The following is an 8,273-nucleotide window of genomic DNA, read 5'->3' as shown; positions in this document are numbered from 1 at the left end:
TAGGAATATTTGCGGGACAGAGCCCAGAGAGAGCTGGTGGGGGCAAGGCCAGAAAGGAGTCGGTAGAAGACAGAAAGACCACCAACCTGTCTGCGGTGAGTGAGTGAGAGGCCCTTGGAGTTAGCTTCATCGCGGGAGATTCCAATGATTCTGAATGCTTTGCTTTCAACAGCGTGAAGACGAGCTAGGTGTGAGGCAGGAGCACCAGCCCAGCGGGGAGAGCAGTATTCCATTGAGCTGCGGATGAAAGCCTTGTACGTGGTGAGGAGCTCAGGTGTGCCAAGGAAGGACTTCGCACGACGGAGGATGCCCAGTCGGCGACTGGCTTTGGAGGCCAGATTTGAAATGTGGTTTTCCCAGGAAAGATCATGGCAGATAGTGAGACCCAAAAGTTTGAGTGACAGAACTTCTTGGAGAGGATTATTCAGAAAGTAGATGGGAGGGTTGTCCAGTCGGTCTTTTCGGAGAGACATCGTAAGAGTGTGAGATTTGTCAGGATTGAAAGACATGTTCCACTTGTTTGCCCAGTCTGTGATTTTGTCCAGGTCTGCAGAGAGTGAGGAGGCTGCAGACTGCCGATCTGAGGGATGAAGAATGGAGCGACAGAGAGTAGAGTCATCAGCAAAGAGATAGAGAGGATTTTCAAGAGAGTCGGAGAGATCATTAATGAAGACCAGAAAAAGCACAGGGCCCAGAACACTGCCTTGGGGAACTCCAGCCTGAACAGGAAGAGGAGATGAGAGAAACCCATTCAGGGCCACACGTTTACTATGACTAGAGAGGACGTCCGCCAGCCATGCATGGAGATTTCCATGGATACCAACAGAGGAGAGTTTGGTGAGCAGAGCGGGGTGCCAGACCGTATCGGAGGCACGTGATATGTCAAGGGAGACAGCTCTAATTTCCTGTTTGGCATTGAGGACCTCCATCCATTGCTGAGAAAGCAGTAGCAGCATGTCCAGAGTAGAGTGACCAGGTCTGAAACCAAATTGATGATCAGAGATCAAGCCATTGGAGAAGAGGAAAGATTTCATATCTGAAGCAATGATGGATTCCATGACTTTACTGATAATGCTCCCAATTATCAGCAATTGGGAGCATTATCAGCAATTGTGCATGAGAGCAGGAGCACCCCCCTCTGGGCCGGTGCTCCTGCCTCACACCTAGCTCGGCTTCACGCTGTTGAAACCAAAGCTTTCAGAATCATTGGAATCTCCTGCGATGAAGCTGACTCCGAGGGCCTTTCACTCACTCACCACAGGCAGGTTGGTGGACTTTCTGTCTTCTACCGACTCCTCTCCGGCCTTGCCCCCCCCCCCCCAGCTCTCTCTGTGCTCTGTCCCCCAAATATCTACAGGTCGCACAAGATCTGCCAGCAACCCTCTAATGGTAAAACTGCCAAAATCTAGGCTCTCTGCTCACCTTCACTCTTTCATTCCCCTTTTCTGCCGCCTCTGGAACAAACTCCCCCACTCCCTTCAATCTCACTCCTCCCTCCAGATCTTTAAAACAGCTGTTCACCACCATCTCTTATCTTCCCCCATCCAAAACCTTGATCTTTTCTACCCCCGCTAATTTTTACCCCAGATACACTTTTTTGAAATTCCATCTTCTTTCCTGGAAGTCCTTGCAGTGTACATATGTTTTATACCTCTCCCACCTCCCCCCAAGCCCTCTCCCTCCCACAGTTCTCTCGATCTCCTTGGTCTCAAATGTTGTGTTTGTGTCCTTTCCCCTCTCTTCCCATCTTGTCTACCGCTCCCCTTATTTTGTGTTTTGTGTGTCAGTTTGACTTTTTGTGTGATTAATGTTCGCTCTTTCACAAGCCTCGATCTCGTATACAAAAAAAACCGCAAAGAAAACAAAAAAAAAAACACGAGGATGACCCAGGATAAATAACTCGGTGCAAGAACCTCAAATAATTCCCCCAACCCTGACACCTCCAATCAATGGTGCAGAAAATAATTAAGGAGAAACCGAGCCTCACCAGACGTCGTTTCAGAGGGGTAGGCATCTTTGACCATTTCGGTGTCTTTTGGTCTTTTGGATCCTATGGGCCTTTCAGGGTATTTTGGGTCTTCGGGGGCTTTTGGGTCTTATGGGTCTTTTCGTTCTTCTTGGTCTTTAAGGGTCTTTGGGTCTTTTTGGGTTTTCGTGGTGTTTTGGGTCTTCGGTGTGTTTTGGGTCTTCAGGGTGTTTTGGGTCTTCGGGTGTTTTGGGTCTTCAGGGTCTTTTGGGTCTTTGGTGTCTTTTGAGGCTTTTGGGTCTTAAGGGTCTTCAGTGTCTTTTGTGTCTTTGGGGTCTTCAGGGGCTTTTGGGTCTTAAGGGTCTTTTGGTTCTTCTTGGTCTTTAAGGGTCTTTGGGTCTTTTTGGGTTTTCGGTGTGTTTTGGGTCTTTGGTGTGTTTTGGGTCTCTGGGGTGTTTTGGGTCTTCGGGTGTTTTCGGTCTTCGGGGTGTTTTTGGTCTTCGGGGTGTTTTAGGTCTTCGGGGTGTTTTTGGTCTTCGAGTTGTTTTGGGTCTTCGGGGTGGTTTCGGTCTTCGGGGTGTTTTGGGTATTCGGGGTGTTTTGGGTCTTCGGGGTGTTTTGGGTCTTTGGGGTGTTTTGGGTCTTTAGGGTGTTTTGGGTCTTCGGGGTGATTTGGTTCTTGTCTTTTGGGTTTTTGGGTATTCAGGGTCTTTTTGAGCGTCAGGGCCTTGAAGGGTATTTTGGGTCTTTGGGGTGTTTTGGGTCTTTGGGAGTCTTCAGGGTATTTTGCATATCGGGTCACTGAATTGGTTCACTAATCAAAAGGAAGGAATACGGTAGATTGTTTTTTTAAGATGAAAAGGTCAAAGGTCAAGGCTGCATAAAATCATCAATTTTTTGTCCAATTGACCTGAAATTTTAAGAATTTGCATATTGGGTCACAAAATGGTTCACCAATCAGAAGCTAGAAGCTGATTATTTCTTTACATCTAAAGCTCAAAGGTCATGGCTGCATAAAATCATCGATTTTCACTTTAAAAAAAAAAAAACTCTTCGTTATTTTGAGGTTACAGAAGAAGAAGAGTTTTGAACATTCAGAAGAAGAGGACGACTGAATACAAACGGACGCGGACGGGCTTTGCATTTTCACATGCTTTCTAGTTGTAATTTTGTTCCTTCGTTTAAAGATCAATCCCATTGTTTTTTTCTGTTCATTTAAATCTTGAACGAACAGGATGTGGCAAGTGGCATTGGGCGTTGTAAGAGTCACAAGCAATTTTCTCCTCAGCCGTAAAGCGTGAGGACCACGGCGGGCGGAAGACCGCTCAAGCGGCACCTCAAAAACGGTTTCACAGCGAAATATGAAACAATTTATTACATCTAATGCTTTTCGCTAAAAGTAACCCGGAAATGGAAAACCACAACCATCGCGAAAGCAAGGAAATACAAAGGTAATCGGAGGCCGCGATGAACACGTGATCGCTTCAACTTCCGCTGTGCTCGAGCGCAACTTGAGTTTTACATGTAGTTTTGAAAATATTTCTTTGCCACAAGCAATGGAAGTTTTATTGTCCGAAGAGAAATATTTTGAAGGAAACTTTTGAATTTTGCGCGATATAAAACGTGCCTCCTTTCCCGCCATCGTCAAGTGAGGTAAAGCAAGGCGAAGCCTGCGGCCTGCTTTATTACCGGGTTCCTACTTTTAGTTTCTAACCGTGGAGATGCATTTCACTGATTGTTGGTAATTCTAGTGGCTCAAAGCGTTTTGGTGGTGACATGAGTGCGATGTTTGAGTCCCGTGTGTTCTCCACTGTATGTTATTCTGGTTTATAAGCAAAGTCCGCGAGTCGTGTGTCCTATCGAGGGAAACACTGTATTTTCCGCCGTGATCGGAGCCAGTGAATTAATTTTCTCCCGCAAAGTCAAATAAATGGCTCTCTGTTGTGGGGAAATGATAATAATAAGAATGTGGTTGATAATGTTTTGGTGGTAACCGTTTACCTCAATTGTTTATCAAGTCTAAAAAAAATTCTACCTTTCATCGACGATCGATATATCATCCCAGATTTGTTATGCCACGTTACCTTTGTGATTACAGAATTCCTTGTATAGTCGGAAATAATAACCGTGTACAGTGTATACTGTATAGGGAGCTGTGAACGGACTTATTAAAGTAGGAGGCCAGCTTAACTGAACGATAGTGCGCCTGTGACACCGCCCAAACAGAGTATTGTTTGGGTAACATGATCGACGTGGATATAAACAAAACAATGAAAATACAAAGACACAGGAGGAGTCCACTTGGCCCATCATGTCTGTTCTATATCCATACCTTACTAGTACCGACTGCAAAGCCGCAATGAGCCGGCGAAGCCAAAGCCTCTTGCCACTATTTTACCCATCACTATGGCATCAGTAGGTTAGGTAGTTGGTAGTAGGTAGGTGTAGTAGGTACCGTACCTAGTTCAAAATGACCCCATTTGCATTCTGGATGAGATTAAAATTTCCTTGATTAATTCAGTGAATTCCGTCTCAACTTCGGATATTTCCGGCCGTGAAAAACTATCCCCTACGACCGCGAGATTTCTAAAAAAGAGTTCTTCGTCAATTTTAGAATATTTGACGCCGTTTTCACCCTCCAAAACGCGTAAAAAGCTTAAAAAAATATTTTTTCAAATGCTCGAATCTCATTGGTTCCGGTATTTGGTGACGATTTTCGTTGAAGATAACCAGGGCCCATGTGGGCCCGGGGAACGAGGTTCGAAGTATTTTAATTACAAATTAGAGGTGCATAAGATTGTGAATCAAACAAAGACAGGTGAAACAAACTCCGATTGAACTTTTTCTCAATTTGTTATGCATACTTCCGCATCCGGAAGATGGCGGCCTCCATTGAGTGATTTGGTTTTTGAAATACTTTTTCAAATGCTCGAATCTCATTGGTTCCGCTGTTTGGTGACGATTTTCGTTGAAGATAACCAGGCCCGTGCGGGCCGAGGTTGGTCTTAAAGTATTTTAATTACAAATTAGAGGTGCATAAGATTGTGAATCAAAAAAAGACGGGTGAAACAAACTCCTGTTGAACTTTTTTCAATTTGTTATGCATACTTCCGCATCCGCAAGATGGCAGCCTCCATTGAGCGATTTGGTGCGTCAAAGCTTCGAAATTCTCAAGGGATCCAGCAAAATCTGGCTTTTCAACATAATACGTACGCGTTCATTCACAACACCGGCTTCGCCGGCTATTAATTTAATAAATTAATTTACTTAATTTAATTGGTTGGTGGAAAGACAATGAGGGTACACAGAGGGTGTATTATTGTTTATTTATTAACACAAAAACAACAACAACATGCATTTCAAGGCCATTTTCCCTGTGAGAGCGGGGGTTAGCCTTGCGGGCCCCATGGCAATCTTCTCCATTTTGCCCTATTTTCTGTATCTCCCTTTGTTAACCCCCTTGCCCGCATTTCTTCTTCAACCATCTTTAGCCAAGTCTCTCTCGGTCTTCCCCGTCCTCTACTTCCTTATACATTAATTTCCATCACTGTTCTCAACCAGTCACTTTCATCCTTCCTCAACACATGACCAAACCATCTCAACCTGTTCCTCATCACAGCATCAATCACAGGCTCTATTCCCATCATCTTTTGCAATTCATCATTTGTCTTCCTCTCTCTCAACGATACTCCGCACATCCACGAACCATTCGCATTTCCACCCTTTCCAGCCTTCGTTGCTGCTCTACGTTCATTACCCATGTCTCGCTCCCATAAATCATAACACTTCTCACACATACAGCATACACCTTTCCCTTCAGCTTCAACGACACTCCCCTCCTCGTCAGCACGCCACTCAGTTCCCGAAACTTCTTCCATGCACATCTCATGCATCTTCTTCTTCCATGTTTATTTATTAACACCTCGGTGTTTATTTATTTAAGGACAAAGAGGGTTCCCTTCTGAAAATAGATCTGTTACATCTGCACTTTTCCCTCATCCATCCAATCCAATGCTCCTTCATAGAATAATAGTTATAATAACCATTCCTTTTAGGCCATGATGCACATAGGAGCCGCTGAGGTGGTTTCATTGGCTAAGGAGCACAATCTCCACTAAATTAAAATTAAAAAAACTCCCTCCACTCCTACCTGCAACTCCCCTGAAAGACATTCTCACTTCCAAGATAGATTCTCTCAGTTACTCGTAAATCCCCTGGCTGCTGTTGTGTAAAAATGTTAAATCAAAGTACCTGTTTAATAAGTCTGCCATCTCACTTTCATCTCTAGCTGCTCTCCCTGTGGCCCTCATTGGCGCACACTTGCACCTGTTCTTTACCCCTTATATACTTAAAGAATGAGTTGCTGTCATGTTTAATATTCTTGGCCATGTCCTTCTCATTCTCTCTTTTGGCTTGCCCAGTTATTTTCTTAACTTGCCTCTGTTTACTCCTATACTGTTCCTGATGTTGGCTTGTGGTTAGGGTGCTGGCTTGGTATCCTAGGATCCTCAGTTTGAATCCTGGTCGATCGTTGAATTAACGCCAGGGGAGTTGACTCAGTCTGTCATCCTTCCGAGGTGTGCACATTGAGTACCAGCTCACTGGTAATTGGTGCACTGCATCAGCGGCACAAATGCGCTTTCAGAAAGTGGATGCAACCAGCAGCCACAGGTTGCATATGAAACAACAACAACCCATCCCCAGTGACAGGAAAAGCTAGCCATAGTGGTGATGGCGAGAATAACCACAGAAGACGTCAGTCAGGCAGATGTCTGGGGGCATTCAAATTATCCTGTAGCGCCCAACTACTCAAAAGGTGGCGCTATTCAAACCAATTGCAACAGCAAGGAAGTATACCCCCATCATTTTTACAAGGGGTTTCCCGGTGGCCGAAGGAGCCGCTAACCCCGATAAAACCTGGCCAGCACAACCTTTTTGCCTTTGTGCCAAAAAACGCCTTGCTTTGGAACAGGCTGAAACGGTTTCTGCAAGATTAAGCACTCAAAATATTTTTTTTCACTTTCCCCTTTCGCATCATTTAATGTCTGATCTTCATATCTCCGAATCACTATATACGTCGCTTTTGCAGGTGCTGTAGTTTTCAAATTGGGAGTTTGGAGGGATTTTATACATTGTATGATGCGATTTTCCACGATGCCCTCTCATGGACTAATTAAATATATGCTCAAAGTACTGAGATTTTACAAAGAGAGTGGGAAATACATTTAGTATTATGGATTACATAAAGTGGTATGTCATGTGGTATGGCAGCCATATTAGCTTGAAAACCGATATGTAAAAAAATCCCTTCTCTGAAACCGCGTCACCGATCAATGTGAAACCTGTCATGGCTGGTGAAAATGTGATACTTGAAAACAGCTGAAGGGGATTTAAATCAAACTTGTTTATTTTTAGGACAGTGAACGATGGCATCTACCCATTGTGGGACTATGCGGATGCATATTGGCGCCACAGTCGTATTGCTCTAGTTCTTTATATGTACAATCATTTTATTGAATAATTTCTGCCTTTATAAAATACAGTTTTTTGTCTTTAATTTGCAACGTCACCATGAAACCTAGATAAAGTTGTGCACAATTTGTTTTTTTCATTAATTTTGAAATACAGTATTTGATTATTCAGCTTTAAAAAATAATTGACCTGTTTGGAAATAAAGAAATAAAGCCCTTTGAAAATGAACCAGATCATGGAGCATGCAATATATCTGGGACTTTAGTCAGGAATCTGTTGTAAACTTTTTATAGTGACAAGTAACTCATGGCCCAAGTTTGAAATAGTTTGAAATGAGGTGAGTAAAGTCTGCTTTCAGTGTTGAATCAATCAATCTTTGAATTTTGCAGACAGGTGTTCCACAAAATGGAATGGCGGAGTTTCACATACAAATGAGTATGTCGGGCTGTTATTAAAACTTCACGTCTTCGGTAGATTACATGTAAATCTACTTTGTGACTTAAACACTGTTAAAATGTAATACAATTAATTATATTGTCAAAGTCTTAATTATCCTTAATTATGTGAAGGTAGAAGATGCAGAAAAGATTCTCTGCTGTAGATATTGTTATTTGCGGTGTGAACATCAAGGGTTGTTTATCTTGCAAACGGAAAATGTTTATCGTAGTATTTGAATTAATTAATGAAGCATAGATTGTAGTTGTGGCTACTGTAGTTTTTGACCTGTTTGGAAATAAAGAAATATAGCCCTTTGAAAATGAACCAGATCATGAAGCATCGCTACTGTAGTTTTTGTGGACCAATCGGAAACAGTCCACCTTCGTGCAGTGTCCGT

The 8,273-nt window shown here is 43.3% G+C and overlaps 1 protein-coding gene across 1 annotated transcript in view; it reads left to right on the top strand.

Moving 5' to 3' along the window:
- Positions 1-3,419: 3,419 nt before the first annotated feature.
- MSL2 (MSL complex subunit 2) overlaps positions 3,420-8,273 on the top strand; it is an 83,453-nt gene continuing 78,599 nt past the window's right edge. Inside the window, exon 1 of the mRNA XM_068128865.2 lies at positions 3,420-3,619. The gene's annotated coding sequence lies outside the window, so the exon portion shown is untranslated. The remainder of the gene's footprint in view (positions 3,620-8,273) is intronic.

Source organism: Myxine glutinosa, chromosome 9, assembly GCF_964187855.1.
Source record: "Myxine glutinosa chromosome 9, kmMyxGlut1.1, whole genome shotgun sequence".
Lineage (NCBI taxonomy): Eukaryota > Metazoa > Chordata > Myxini > Myxiniformes > Myxinidae > Myxine > Myxine glutinosa.
Note: the sequence above shows the minus strand (reverse complement) of the source record. Positions and strands in the feature narration are given on the sequence as shown.